Genomic DNA, 16268 nt, shown 5'->3' on the forward strand with positions numbered 1-16268 from the left:
TCATGGTTGCTGTGATGTAGTTCATCAATGTAGGGTGTATATCGTACAGTTTTAAGCACTCTCTTTAATCCACGAATGTAGGATAATGTCAAATGCTTTTTTGTAGTCTGTCTAGGCCATACTTAGATTCTTCCCCTTTTACAATTATCCACTATGGCTTTTTATTTAACAACAAATGATCCTTTGTTCCATATAACTTTATTACCCTTTTTGTTCTATTGCCATAACTGGGTTTTCTTCTAAATGACTGTAAACTCTGCATCAGTTCCGGAGTGTAGTTTATACGTCATCGAAAGGCAAGTTATTGATCTATAGTTTTAGGGTAGCTTGCAGGTTCACCCTTAAGTGGGAGCATTGTTTTTCCTTTTGTTATCCAGGCTGGTGTCTGTTCAGGAATGCGCATATATATAGTTCTTACTCATGGCTAAATCTTTGTGCAAAGATGTTAATACTTTTAGCCAGAAGTTAGGTACTGCATCTGGGCCTAGGGTTTTCCAATTAGAGCTTTTCTTAACTTTGTTTCATTCCCTCTGGCCATTACTTCATTCCATTTCATATCCTGTACATTTGAACTTCTTCTTTTTTTTTTTTTACTTTTTCTATCCGTTTAGCAACTTTATGTTTCACAGGATCTTTATAAATTTTTCTCAAAAATGTATCTAGTTCTTCTTTTTTGGTGGTTTTTCAGTTCCTTTTACCTTGTTTCCCAATTCTCTGTGAAACTTTGAGTCATCAATTATTTGCTTATTTCATAGTTTTCCTTTACATTTATCTGTATATCTTCTAAGTTTTTCTGCCTGTGCTCTTATTTTTGATTTATTATTTGCAATAGTGCATGATAAATCCTGATCTGTTATAATACTGCGCATTGCTTTTATCACGTCTATCTTTTTGATCATTTTTGTTGATGTGTTCCCTCTTCTAACAGTGACCCTTCGTTTTAATTGCTTTATAGTTTTCTCTGTTCAGTACTTGCATGAAGGTATTCAATTTCTCCCTATCCTTTCCCTTACTACCCTGTTATGTGATTCCTAGCTGGAGAGTTTGTCTAGGATGCCTGAGTGAGGAATGGTGTCGAAGGCCTTGGCCAAGTCTAGGTAGGCAGTATGCACTTTTTTCCCCCTCATCCAGGGCCTTGGTTATTGTCTCGAAGAAGACCACCAGGTTTAACAGGTGTGATCTCCCTTTGACGAACCCAAACTGAGTAGTGTCAAGTGCTTGGAGACTTCCAATGTCCTTGTTTATGAAGTCCATGATAACGTGTTTCATGTCCTTACAAATCATGCTAGTTAGGCCAATGAGCCTATAGTTCCATGGGGTCTTTGGATGTGCCACCTTTATGTAATGGGATGACAGTGGCCGTCTTCCACTTGGCCAGGACAAATTCGGTGCTCAAGCTGTGAGTGAATAAGGTACCCAAGGGTGTTGCAAGTTCCTGCTTGAGTTCGTTGAGGATGCAGCCTGGGATGTTGTTTGGTCCCATGGAAGCAGTATTTTTGACCTTGGAGAGGGCATTTAGACCTGCTTTGTGGAGATAAGGGGTGGGGGGCAGGTGTTGGTGATGTCCTGCTTTACTGTTGGGGGGAGGGAATGGAGGGGTGAAGTTTTCACTGAACCTATCTGCTAGCAGCTTAGCTGTGTCACTGGTGTTAGTGTGCGTGATGCCATTGACGCAACTAAAGAAGGCTTTGTAATTGTCTCTTGTTAAGGAGGGCAATTTGGACTCATAGTTAGCCTTAGAGGATCTCACTAGGGCCTTTACTTGCTTGTTCAGGCTAAGGAGAGCTTGCTTCCAATTTGGGACCTGCTCCTTCTTACCGCTGGACAGCATTTCTTTTCTTTTATTATGAAGTCTATTTATGGTAGATGTCCACCAGGTGGGTTTGCTCTTCCTAGAGGAGCATGTTTTGGCCCTATCTGGTATTACCAAGTCCATGCAGCTGTATAGGTGATTGTATAGAACCTTGGTGTAGGTCTTTGCATAGATTACTGGTCCCTCAGAGGAGGAGGGAGCTATGAAGCTGTTTAAACTTGTGCACAGGAGGTTGTAATCGGCTTTGGAAAAGTTTTTTTGTCTGGTCACAGCTGGGGGGGGGGGGGCAATGGTGATGGTGACTTCAAAAGTGACTGCTCTGGGGTCGGATCTTGCCAGGGAAGATGACACTGTAGGGGTGGTACAGTGATCACCCATGTTTGTCACTACAGGTTTTAAGATGTTTTCACCCCTGGTGGGGTTGCTGACCAGCTGGTCCAACTCATTTGAGTTAACTTAGTCGAGAAATCTCTGGGCAAGTGCGTTTTGGCTTGAGTAATTCTTCCAATCTATGGTTGGGTAGTTAAAATCGCCCAGGATCAGGATAAGAGGTCAACTCTTGATAGTCTAGTAGATCCAGATAGGCAGAGTGGGTATCTTGATTTATGGATGGGGGCCTATAGCTAGCTATGACTTGGATAGGTGTCTTGTCTACAGATAACTGCACCTGAACTGTCTCTTTTGCTTTATAATGTTTGACCAGTCTGGAGATGTGTTCATCTTTAATGTATTTTGATACCCCACCTCCTTTAGTTTTATTGCCCTCAGTTTGGGGTCTAGAGTGTATGGAAGGGTGAGTAGCGTGGTAAGGCTGGGTGCTCTCAACACCTTTAAACCAGGTTTCAATGACTGCACAAATGTCGACATCTTCCAAGGTTAGGAATGCTTCCAGTGAGTTCAGTTTCATGTTAAGGCTCCTAGCTTCAGCAGCATGTAAGTTACGTTTTGAAGAATTTTTTTATGTTTGAAATGTTGTCCTCATGACATTGCCTAAAAAAGGCAGTATGGGGGAGGCAAGAGTCTTTGCCAATAGCCGGAAGCACAGGGGGGACAGATGAAGGCCATCTTAGGTGTTGATTTTTTGCCAATCAGTCATGTCATCTCAGGCTGTCAGGTACTGGATCCCCTTGGAATGACACCAGAAACTAAGCCAATTATTGAAGTCAGTCATTTGAGGCATCATTCTTGGTGATGGTAAAATGCTGCTCAAGGCTAAGGACATACCTGCCTGGAAAACTCATTCGACAAGCTCGATCATGTCTGTCTTCATATAATCCAGAGATATATGTATCACGATGTTCTTCATGTTTCACTGTAGCAGTCATCACACTTGGATTATCCGCCTGCAGGTAGCCCTTAGTCGGCCCGAATACCAGGGACTTAGTATTTCTGCATCGGATACTGTCGCTCCAGGACTGACGTCAGGTCGTCAGGGGTATAAAAACAGGCAGCCGACGCTATTACATCAGTCTTTCTTGAAGAGGAGCCCGGAGCAGATGCAGTTCGCAAGTGCTGGTCGGCCGCTACCTGAATTTCCGTTTCCGAATTGATTCATCCTGAAGTTTTCTAAATCTAAGACCCCGTTGGGGATCCTTTTTTTCTTCCTCTAACCAATGTGAGAAAAAGTTAACAATTGTCTCGCCTGTGGAAAGCAAATACCACACCGAGATTTCCATTCTTACTGCGTCACCTGTTTAGGCCCAGACCACGACGTTCCTTGCTGTTGGTTTTGTGCCTTGTTCAATGCCTGAACCATTCGTTGTCGGGCTCTCATTGTCACTAAATACTTTCTTTCGGTCTCTATCTCCGTATTCCGAAATGGCTTCGGTAAGCCATCCGACTACCGATCTTCAATAAAAACATAAGGATAAAGACAGAGACAGATCGCACAGGTCCAAAACTGTCGACAACGCTTCCATTAAGCTAGTCGCCAGTTCGCTGATACTCAGTGAGGCGTCTTTGTAGCCCCTGCTGCCCACTTCAGTGGATTCGCAGGCTGCTACTGAGACCCATTCAGAGTCCGGTGTGCCGCAAGACTCTTCTTTGCCTGCGGATGTCTCTACCTTGGATGAGTCTGGAGCTGCTTTGCAGGCACCGGCTTCTAAGGACGTTCTTCACATTACCGATACTCAACACAAACCGACGACTTATTTTGCGTCTTCAGTTTTGTCTAAAACTACCGAGTTTCTAAGGCCAAGAGTACGAGCTACGCCTAAAAAAACGATGACCCAATCTCAAATGCTTAAAATGGCAGAAGACCTGATCATGCTGATTAGGGGAAGCCAGCCTTCCCCTGCTAAGAGAAAAAGAGACCTGTCCCCAGCAGCTTTAACTGACCAAGAGTCCGACTCTGACATTTCTGAATATGAAGACATGCCTTTGTCTGCTTATGAGGATTCAGATGCAGAGGAATCCATTCCCTCTGCTTCCCCTCCAGAGGATTTTTCTTTTGGTGAAACCCTTCATACTTTAAGAGAGCATTTCCACTGGGAATGCCAGGGTTATCCTCAGTCCAAAAAGAGACTCTGAGAATTTTTAGATTTGACACAACATAGACTTTTAGCTATCCCTCCTGTTCTGGATGTTGGGGATGATGTTTTTATGGAATCCAGTCTGACTCCTGATACTTTACCCCCTGCTCCAAGGGAACCAGACAGGTACTACAGAGTCCCTGACTCTCACAAATTTCTTTTCAAAAATCATATTGCTGACCCAGAGGTAATTTTCCAAGGGCCTAAAGGTATAAAAGCAACTACAGCTCAGAATCCCACCCTTTCGGATGAGGTAAAAAAAATATACACCTCTGCAACTCTAGCCATTAGGGCATTGAATTGCCAGTTTCACATGCTGAAATACCAGCAACATATTATGGAACTTATTAAGCAAAAATCTACCTTTTATAGACTGTGCAGAAAATAAAGAATTACAGGAGCTTATGCATTCTGCAAGCCAAGTCAGCAAGCATACCTTGAAATTTGGTTTGATGCCCTAGAAGCATCTTGCAGGGCGGCAGTCACTGGTTCTGTACTGAGAAGGCATGCTTGGCTTAAGGAGCAGACCTTGCCAGCCCATGTAAAATCAACAAAATTACTAGATGCTCCTTTGAATAAGGTCAATTTGTTAGGCACCAAAGCAGAAGAGGCTGTAAAAAAGATGGAAGAAAAAGCTAAGTCTATGGAGCCAGTCAAAGATTTTTTTGCAGGTGCAGTCTCCAAGATTCAGTAGGCATTGCCCCTCGAAACATTGGTCCTTTCCAACCCCTTCAAGGCCATCTCAAACTAAACCCAGGGGTAACAGACCCCCCCCCCCAGATTATAGTCTCAGGGTATGCAAAGATCTAAGCAATGGAGTACCTCCACTTTTAAAACAGGGAGTGGTAAGCCACCCCCTTACCGAAATAATTCACAATGACTTCTCAACTTCACTCTTCACTTCTGCCCAATTGCTTGTGCCCCTAGGAGGAAAACTTGCCCACCATGCAAAAAACTGGGCCTACATCACCAAAGACTGATGGGTCCTCAACTTTGTATCCCAGGGGTACAAATTTTACTTTCACACAATGCCAACCCCAAAAGGGTTCCCAGACCTTCCTTCAAACCAGTGGGCAGAGGCACAAAACCAAGTTCAGTCCCTGCTCTCCATAAAGGCAATTCAGCCTGTTCCTGCAGAACAAATAGGTCAAGGGTTTTATTCCAGACTTTTCCTGGTACCCAGAAAAGAGGGCACTTGGCACCCAATCCTAAATCTTTCCATTCTAAACACCTTCCCTGTGATACCAAAATTCAAAATGCTCACCCTTCAGCAACTTCTTCCAATGCTGTCTAAAGAGGACTGGTTAGCCAACCTAGACCTAAAAGATGCCTATCTGCACATCCATATCAGGTAATCATGCAAGAAATATCTACATTTCAGGGCAGGATCTATGCATTATCAGTTCTTTGCACTTCCCTTTGGCTTGTCCACTGCTCCCAGAGTCTTCAAAAAATGCTTGTCTCCAGCCATTGCCTATTGCAGATGGAGAAAGACTCAAATATACTCTTACTTGGTTAATTGCCTGATTCAGGCAGTCAAGAAAAGCTGTTGCAGCACCTGACATTTGTAAAGAACCTTCTAACCTCCCTGGGGTACACTATCAACAAAAAGAAATCAAATCTAGTCCCCAATCAAAAGATTGTATTCCTGGGAGCAAGCTTGGACACAGCATCCCAGATGACATTCCTTACTCCAGAAAAACAAGCCTTACTCCAGAAAAACAAGCCTATATAACAGGCTACTTCATTCAAATGGCCACCAGAACCCAGCTATCCGCAAGGAAAATCATGCAGGCTCTAGGGTTCATGGCCTCTTTCATTCTACTAATTCCATACGCCAGACTGCATATGAGGAAACCTCAGTGGTACTTAAAAAGTCTTTGGTGCCAACATTCTCAGGACCTGGAAAGCATCATGCATATCATACCTTGTTTAAGGACAGTTTCTTTGGTGGGCAGCAGCATGCAACCACAACAAGAGGCTTTCCTTTAAACAACCCCACGCCACCCAGACCCTAACCACAGATGCATCAGACTATGCCTGGGGGGCACATCTAGGCGACAAGTGCATTCAGGGCCACTGGAGCCCAAGTCAAATTCATCTGCACATCAACCAAAAAGAGATGCTAGCTGTTCAGCAAGCTCTGACAGATTTCAGATCCCAACTCTCACCAAGACCCCTGCTAATAAAAACAGACACCACCACAGTTATGTGGTACATCAACAAGCAAGGGGGAACCCACTCTGCAGGCTAGCTGTGACACTGTGGAACACTGCCTTGGACATGCATATTCATCTGCAAGCTCAATTCCTGCCAGGCAAACAAAACTCTCTGGCAGACGACTTAAGCAGAAATCTGCTAGACCCACATGAGTGGCAATTAGACCCCAGCACTTTCAGCCTCCTAACCCAGAAATGGACCTTTTTGCCTCCCCTTACAGTCACCAGATCAGCAAATTCTGCACCAGGGATGCCTCACAGCAGGGCCTGGAAAGTGGATGCCCTATCCTTCCAGTGGGTAAACCTCTCAATCTATGCTTTCGCCCTCTGCCTCTTCTTACAAGAGTATTACTCAAGATAAGACAGGACAGACCAAGGGCAATCCTGATGGCCACGCCAGCACTGGTACCCACTACTGCACAGCCTGTCACCGGTGCCACCATGGCACCTATCTCCGATCCCAACCCCCCCTCACTCAGCAGTAGGGACAAATCTTGCATCCGCAACTGCAAACCATGAAACTTGCAGCCTGGCTTATTCCTTGAATTCTCACCCAGTGACCAGCCTAAGCAAGCAGGTACTGGACGTTATTCTTGAAGCCAGAAGACCCAGTACAAGGAAATCCTATGCTGATAAGTGGAAAAGGTATTGTTCCTGGATTGTCTAAATTAGCAGAGACAGCACTGCCCTCCTTACCTTTAATTCTGGATTACCTAGCAGATGTACTCCACAGAGGCCTTTCCTTCTCTTCCATTAAGATCCTTGCCTCTGCCATCTCGGCTCATTACAACACTGAGCCACCTCTCTCTTCTCACCCACTCATCAAACAGTTCCTGAGAGGTGCCAACAACTTAAGGCCACCAAGGAGAGCACCCACCCCTGCTTGGGACTTTAACTTTGTACTGGAAAAGCTCACGCCCCCCCCCCCCTCTTTCAGCCTGCAGCATCAGCAGAGTTAAAATTCCTTTCTTGGAAAACAGCCTTGCTTCTGGCCATCACTTCAGCTAGAACAGTGTCTGAGCTACAAGCACTTATGGCTGCGGAACCCTTCATTATTTCTCATGCTGACAGGGTCTCCCTCAGAACAAACCTTACTTTTATGCCTAAAGTGGTGTCCAGTGTTGCTCTCAACCAATCTATCCATTTGCCAACCTTCTTTCCTAATTCTCAAAATAAAGGGGAAAGGATCCTGCACTCTTTAGACGTACTCAGATTCTACCTTGACAGGACTAAACCCTTCAGGAAATCTGACCAGTTACTAGTCAGCTTTGTACCAGGAGCAGAGGGCAAGGCCATATCTAAACAAATTGTTTCTAAATGGATAGCACACTGTATCCATTTCTGGTACGAACACCATGGGAAACCAACGCCTCGGGGTCAGAACGCATTCTACTAGGGCAACTTCTACTTCTACATTATTCGTCAGGGGAGTCCCTACCAGGGACATTCTGGAAGTTGCTACCTGGAGTTCTGTTCATACCTTCACCAGGCATTGCCACCTGCCTATCTTTTCCAAATCCAGGGCGGGTTTCACAGCAGCAGTCCTGCCGGGCATACTAGCCATCCCCAACTCTTCTTGACTGCCTCCACCCATTCTTCAGCTTTGGGAATCAACCCAAGTGTGATGACTGCAACAATGAAACACGAAAAACATAGTACAGTTGTGTACACTTACCGTAAATGTAGATGTTCGAATGTATTCACTGTTGCAGTCCTGGTTTCCCATCCTCCAGCCCGCTCGTGTCTCTCTTTCTTTCTCTATCTTTATTACTCACCCTTTGCAGGGCTATTGGTATTTACTTTTTACTAGGTGGTGGTGTTTTTTTTCCCACCATAACTTAGCTCCCTATTTGGGGGGCTTCTGACATTTGGGGCAAGAAAAACTGATGTAATGGCATTGGCTGCCTGTTTTTATACCCCTGATGACCTGACATCAGTCCTGGAGTGACAGTCCTGGAGTGACAGCATCCGACACAGAAATAGTAAGCCTCTGGTATTCGGGCCGACAGAGGGCTACCTGCAGGCAGATAACCCAAGTGTGATGACTGCAACAGTGAATACACTCAAACATCTACATTTATGGTAAGTGTACACAGCTGTACTTTGTTCACACCAACATGGACAGTGTCATAAGTTCCTGTTGTCAAGAGACTTGAGTGCTTGCGTGATATGGTGATTCTGGTACCTGATAAGCAACTCACTGTGATTTTTCTCCCCAACAAGCCTGGTGAGGGGCACATCTGTGTCTCACAATCGAGTCTCCTATGAGTAATATGTTAGGTTTACTGACTGGCCTTTTGAGGCTGTGACACACTGGTGTGTGTGTGTGCTATGTGTGTTGTGCGATGTGGTGTTCTGAGGAGTGTGCTTGTGTTTTCGAGTGGGAGGTCTTTTGTGATTAGGTGTGTTTCTAGTGAGAACATCTGCATATTTGATACTGGCTTGAGTGAGAGAGCCTGGATTCCAGGTTCTTAATGTAATTACATCTCTCACAAATTGTGTTCATGGGTGTTAGGAGCAGAGGGTTGTCTGTGTACATGAGGCAGTTGCTACACTGCCACAGGATGCCCGTATCAACCAGACTGGCTGGAGAAACTGTAGGAAATTGCCTGATCAGAATCTGGAGGATGAACCAAGGAGAGCTAATGGGTGTTAGGGATGGAAGGTCTGAGAAGGGGTATATGGCTAGGTGTGGGTACCCAGAGGCTGGGCTTAGTTCAGTGCACTGACTGCAGAGAAGGACCGCGCTACCTCAGGATCACACAGGCACTGTTAAGGGAAAAATTTAAGAGGCAATATCCTGCCAGTGGTTACCACAGTGCAGCGGCACTGTGCGATGCTTAAAGAAGTGCAAGCCTACACAAACACAGGGTTTAAATTCCAGCAAACTGGAGGCCTAAACAAACTGAATTAGCCAATGGCAGACCATGCTCTGGAATCTCCACCTATCCGGTCTTGCCAGAAAGGTTCTGTTCAGCAAGCTACTCTCACTAGTGTGGCGAGGGGTTCTCTGTAGCTAAAAATGTCAGGAGAAAGTGCCCAGAGGCAAACGAGAAGTCCTGGTGCAGCAAATTTGTACCAGGGCTGTACTACTCACAGCTAGATTAGCTAAATATGTAGAACAGCAGCAGTTAGCAGTACAGAAAAACACTTAAGGTAGCAGTAGTAAATCACAATAAGTAAGAATTCCTACTCTCCAGTTAAGATGTACAGCAGTGTGGTAAGGCAGAAAAACAGATAAGTTACTGCTGATGTTGCACTTGCTTTTATCATTTATAGATGGCTGGAAGCCTGGATTCCAGTGGTGTCTCTGCTGTTAAAAATGAGCTCTGTTAAACACAGATGTTGTTCATGTTTCACTGTTGCAGTCATCACACTTGGGTTATCTGCCTGCAGGTTGCCCTCTGTCGGCCCAAATACCAGAGACTTAGTATTTCTGCGTCGGTTGCTGTCACACCAGGACTGACGTCAGGGGTATAAAAACAGGCAGCTGACACTATTACATCAGTCTTTCTTGCCGAGGAGCCCAAAGCAGAAGCAGTTTGCAGTCCTGGAGCGACAGCAACCGATGCAGAAATACTAAGTCTCTGGTATTCGAGCCAACTGAGGGCTACCTGCAGGCAGATAACCCAAGTGTGACGACTGCAACAGTGAATACACTCTAACGTCTACATTTATAGTAAGTGTACACAACTATACTTTGGTGCTTCTGTATAGTCGTGGGGGGGGGCCTTGTGGGTAACACCAAGTTTGCAATCTTTGCAAACTTTGTTAGCCAGAGGTCTCCATCTGTAATTTGGAAATCTGTGAAGTACATGCCAAATAGTAGGAATCCAAGCATGGAGCCCTGATCAATAACACTAGTCAACCTCAGGTTTACTGAGAACGCACCTGCCACCCTGACTACATGGGATCTATCCCTCAACCATTTTGCTGTCCACCTAAGTGGGGTGTCATTTGGAGCTCATTTAGCTTGTTTGTTATTTTAGCACACAGTAAGGTATCAAAAGCCTTTGGCAGCTTGAGGTATGTTGTATGGTCTACATGTTCACTGTCCACAGCTTGTGTTACTGTCTACTTAATCTGGTTAAATTGTTAGAGAGAGTATCTACCGTAACAAAGTTGACTTACTGGGGATCAAGTCTTGTAAGATTTTTGATATCATTGCTCATTAGATCAATTGTGATACATTCCATGGCTTTGAAGATGGTGTTAGTCAGGCTAATAGGTATGTAGTTTTGTGGGTCATTGGTAGGCACACCTTTTAAAACTGGTGTCATAGTAGCTGTGCATCATACTTCAGGGACTAAACTAGTGGCCAAGCTCAGGTTGAATACTTTTAGGAGCAGGTCCAGTACGTATTAGGCAACTGGGTGTATTATCAGGCACCACTGATGTATTTTCTTTTTGCAGAGTATCTTTAGCAAGTGTTCTTTGGTTGTAACTGGGGGGGGGGTTGAGATTCTGTGGGATGTATGGTCTTGATATAGTTATTTCAATGATAAAATTGCACTGAATTTCTTTGCTAGTGTGTTTGCTATCTTTGCTGGATCTAAGTATGTAGTGCCATTTTGAATAAGCTCTGAGCAATGTTTGGTGGTGTTCTTTGGTTTCTTAACATAACTAAAGAAGGATTTAAAATTGTCTTTAGCTGTTTTGATGCTAGTCTAGTTCATATCCTTGATGGTGCTTTTTAGTTAATTCAATAGCTTTTTAATGTTGACCTTAATTTAGAAGCTTTTTTTTCTCTTTTAGTATATTTTTTATTTATACACGTGGGACACCAAGCTGGTTTACTTTTAAACTTCCCACTTTGTTTGGATCTGGCAGGTACTGCCAGGTCATTGCATTTATCCAGTGCACATAGAGTTCACTTGCATAACAATTTGCTGTGCCAGCATCTTGGGTAAAACAGTTAAACTCGAATTTTGAGACTTCACCATAGATTTGTAGAAAGTTTGTACATTTAAAGTCTCTGAACTTTGCGATGATTGCATCTAATAATTAGTTAGAGATGTTGAAGTAAAATATTACCAGTCTGTGATCTGATTGAACTTGAGGAAGGGAATATCAGGTGGATAGTTGATATTGATGATGGGATTTTAGTAAGGACCAGGTCAAGAATATTTGGTCTTCTGTTGGATTTCTCGACCCCTTTGTTTCATGTAATTTTTGTTTATGAAATCCAGGAATTTTTGGCCATAACCTACAGTTGAGGTATCCTAGTTTATCATCAGATAGTTAAGTCCTAGGATAATGGATTTCTTGTTTAGTTGGAGTTCAGCTAGAGTATTTAGCATTCTGACATGACTTTCTGATAGTATAGAGTGGGTATTGTACCATGCTTTGATCTAATATGATAATTGGCCCTGTTTAGTGTAATTTGAATCTGAATCAGTTCATTTTTATGGCTCTCTAGGGACCTAGGTAGAAGTAATATTGTCCCTAGTAAATGTCATGAAGATCATGACCTTGGTATTTGAAGAATTTCTGTTATTCGTGGGGGTAAAATTAGATTTTATTCATTTGCTCTGGATTTGCAAACATTTGTTCCTCAATGAAGCAGGAATTGTTGGAGTATTGTATTGCATTCAGTTTGGGAGGTAACTGTGGCCTAGTCAGTGTTGATAGCTCTAAACAAAAGTTTGAGATTTTTTGTGTGTTGCACAGTAATAAATTATCTTTTCCTAATGCATTTTGGATTTGGACAGAAACATTTTGTTATGATATGATCACTAGGAACTGGTGGGAGGAGTTGAGTGTTGAGCTTTGAGTACTGGTAAAGACCCAGTATAAGAGGGAGCTCTTAACAAAAGGAGGGTTGTGTTCTAGTGGTATTACTTATAGTTGTGTTAGATTGTAGATGAGTTGCATAAGGTTAGGATGTTCCATGGGTCCCAGTCTACAGTGAAGTCTACTAAAATGATACAGTGGTGGAAGTGAGTGTATGGCAGAGCAATTAATTGATAGACTTGAGCTGTCTTTGTACATGGGTGAAGGATTATTAGGGAGATATATAGTTTTAAGTGATTGCTAATAGTGCAGGTGCAGACATTTTTTGAGTTCTGCTCAGCAAAAATACGAATAGAGTATTTTGGCTTCTAGAAACATTATTCCTCCTGTCCTCATCACATACATTAGTAGATTTTATTTTTATTTACATACACTGTATGTAACACTGTATTCAAAATTGAATGTGAAATAAGGCTGCATTGCTGGAGTGCTGGAGATGTATTCTTATGCATGTTAGGCTTAGATTAATGATATGTACAGTTCTATAGCTGTATCATAGTTGCAGGACATCTGATGCAGTACAGTTATAAACCTGAGAGTGTGATCAGGTTAGTGGTATAATGGTGTTAACAGATGCTAATAGGAACAGACTGCTTTGGAAAGGTGTGCCCCCCCCCCCCCCCCACACACACACACTTTTTTTTAACTTCCTCTGTTTTAGATTGCTGATAGTACTGGATAGGTCTTTGTTAGAGAAGTCTTTGTTGTTTTTACTACTTGGGTTTTTACTACTTGGGTTATATCTAGTCTGCTTTAAGTTAAGACATCCTTTTGGGCTGTCCTAAATTTAATCAATGTTCATGCACTGTTGGCAATCTCCTGGTAACACAGGAACAACAGCTAAATTATATGGCATAATACCTGGGTAAATGTAAACACTGTTTTGTTTGGAACTGGATAAGCCTTGCTGAATAAAAAGGTTTCCCGGTTTAGCTTCCATGAAACCATTAATCGTAGTCTGCCTTTTCTTTAGGTAGTTAGCCATGTAGATGTGTATGTTCTCATATAGTGAGGGCTGAAACTGACTCATTAATCTTGGAGATCACATAGCATTAGTGTGGTTGCAAGTTAGGGAATTAATTTATTTAAATCTTTCAATTTATGTGCCTAGGCTCACTCAAATCTTTCAATTTATGTGCCTAGGCTCACTCAATTTTATCCTTCAAAATACTTCACTAAAACTGCCTACAAACTCCAAGATCAAGTCAAACTGCTGCACCATCTTCAGCTTAATTTGTTACAAAAATGCCAAGAAACTTCTATCTAAAGTACATATGCAGTCAGATTTTCTTTTATTTCCTGTGGCCTAGGCTCATTTTACTCCTGGATGTTGCAAAGATCTCTCCGTCAGTGTGCCTGTGGCTGGAGAATCCAACTTGCCAAAAAGCAGACACAGTGTCTGTATTGTTAAGAGAAATCCCATAACCCTCAAAAGTGTCTCCTCTGCTGACATTTTAATACTTCAATTCTTTGGAAAGGCAAAGACCTCCCTGAAAATCTATGGATCTGAGAAGTCTTTTTCAGGTCTGCCCGAATTCAGGGAGACTTTGGCTCATCTTCTTCCCCTCATCCATCAAGCCAGCCGTAGGACTCCTTTTGATCTGCTCTGATCTATGACATTCAACTTCCTTCTCAAATCCTAAAATCAAGAGGATGCCTTCCTTCCTTCCTTTAACAAGGGTTACTTTGTGAAGCACAGACAGTCCAGCCAAAACAGTTAAGTGCACATTGTAGAGTTAATGGAATTTTGATTCAAGGAAACTTCCTGTCAACATGGTTTGTGTAGGTCAGTTACACCCAAGTCACCAACCCCCCCCCAGGATTTTCCCTGTCATAGTTGCCATTAAACCTCAGGGTAGGTGATCTGGTGTTCTGTACACCACCCCCCTTGTATTTCTAAACTGAGGGATTTCTTTGGACTGGTGTTTCTTTTTTCTGTCCCACTTTACCTGATTCCAATTTGCCATTGCTGGTTCCTCAGTTTTTGACTTGCATTGGCTGCAAGGATCCAGGCCCCCAGTAGCTATGCAGCCAGTTTCTGACTGACCTTGTCTAGACACTTTATATTTTAGCATCAATATTGCTGGCACTGTCCATGTTCCAGCCTCCTACAGCCTCAATATTGCCTTTGTTTACTCTGCCTTCTCAGTATCAAGTATGTCAGACAAATTGCTTCATAGTCCGGGCTTTCGACATTGATGTTGACTTCTGATAACCCTCCCTCCAGCTTCGTGACCTGTAAGTACTATTCCTTGGAACTTCTTGATGCCATTTGCTGTGCCTCCCCAGTGTTTGCACCCGTGATTACATCAGATGTGCCTGCACATGTGTTCTCAGCTTTCCAGCCTGTCACAAAGCAGGGCAGAGGGTCCTCAGACTTTCAGTAGCCTACTTCGTAACAGTTCTCCTCCAAAAGAGCCTCTTTGACACTTGAATCTCTTCCATTGAAGAGTCCTTGTAAAGCCCCACAAAAGACTAAATGTATGTAGTTTCCACTTAGAATGTCAGTTGGAGGACTTGAGCAATGAGAGGGAGTGCCAGTTCCACAGCCTCCCCACTGGTTACCTCCAAATGAGTTGATGCACAAGTAGAGGGATGGTTTGGCAGATTGGCTCCATATCTGTGCTACAGTGTAGGCTCTAGCAGGATCACAGCTAAAACCAGAAATCTTACTGCGTGGTTCTCTCTCTTGGAAATGTCTAAAAAGATGCCACCAGAATTGTTTTGGAAGAATCCGTGATGCATGGCTCCCCCATACCTAAGAAGGCTGAATGCATTTTTCGGCTGTCTAATGAATGGGCTGTTTTGGCACAGACACTGAAACCTGTCAACTTTGATTTTTAGCTTCAGTCCTGAGAACAAGCCAAGTCATCGGACTCCTGCTGTCCATCCATCAGATAAGACATGGCATGTGTTGAACAGGTTTTGGAAGTGCATTTTTGCATTCACCGCATTATTCGTGTAGTACTAAATTACACCATGCAGATGGTACATTTCAGGAGGAGTTCACTGAAATGTACTATGTGCTGGAGTGGCTGCCTGATGCATCTTTGAAGGTAAAAATAGTTATACTTATTTATTTATTTACTTTGGCCATCTTGGACCTTATGTTTACCAACCAGGCCCCCCAGTACCCCCATGTCCACTGGGTCTACCAGATATTCTTCTACTCCTTGGGGTTACTTAGGTGTTTCTGGCTGTGGATCCTAAGGGAATCCTGGGAATTCTGGACAGAAGCACAGATGAGCTGGAGAGTTTTTTGTTTTATGGCCTACTCAGTCCATTTTCCTGCTCCCTCACACTTGTTTCCTGTATCCGAGGGCAGCTCCACTTTTTGGACCACACTGCCCCTATGAACCTCAGCAATGAGTGCCCTCCCACCCAGGATGGGTATACCCATCCCTTCCCTGTGTTTATTCACTTACGAGAACTGCCAATCGAACCTGGGTTAGCTGAGCAGCAGTTATCTCTTTTTCCCTCTACGCCACTGGAGTGGCATGCAAACGGTTATCTTGAGGCATTATTTTCTGCAGTATGAGTAGCAAGAAGTTGCTAATTCTTCATAAGGCTGCAGAGAGGAGTGTGTAGAGCTAAAAGGTTTGGTATAATCATTCAGCTGTACACAAGGCTGACATTAACAGACTTCTCAGAGGACATCAAAGTGATTTTTCTAGATTGTTCCTTTTTCTTGATCCCAGGTATATGGGAAAGGTTTTGAGTGCCTGGAGAATATAGAGAAGCCATGATGCAATAAATGGCATACTTGTGAAAGCAGACTGGGATACGATCCTCAGTAACTGAAGTAAGTCTCCTTAGGATACTATCGCTGATTTTTATGATAACTACTACATGGATACACTGATAGAAAACACATGTACGTAAATTTAAGAAAAAAAAAATAATTTGGTGGAA

General features: G+C 43.3%; 1 protein-coding gene across 2 annotated transcripts in view; it reads left to right on the forward strand.

Moving 5' to 3' along the window:
• LOC122809023 (cAMP-dependent protein kinase catalytic subunit beta) overlaps positions 1-16268 on the forward strand; it is a 2062609-nt gene that overhangs the window by 46156 nt on the left and 2000185 nt on the right. The window lies entirely within an intron of this gene.

Source organism: Protopterus annectens, chromosome 8.part0 (genome assembly GCF_019279795.1).
Source record: "Protopterus annectens isolate FY-2018-M chromosome 8.part0, PAN1.0, whole genome shotgun sequence".
NCBI lineage: Eukaryota > Metazoa > Chordata > Ceratodontiformes > Protopteridae > Protopterus > Protopterus annectens.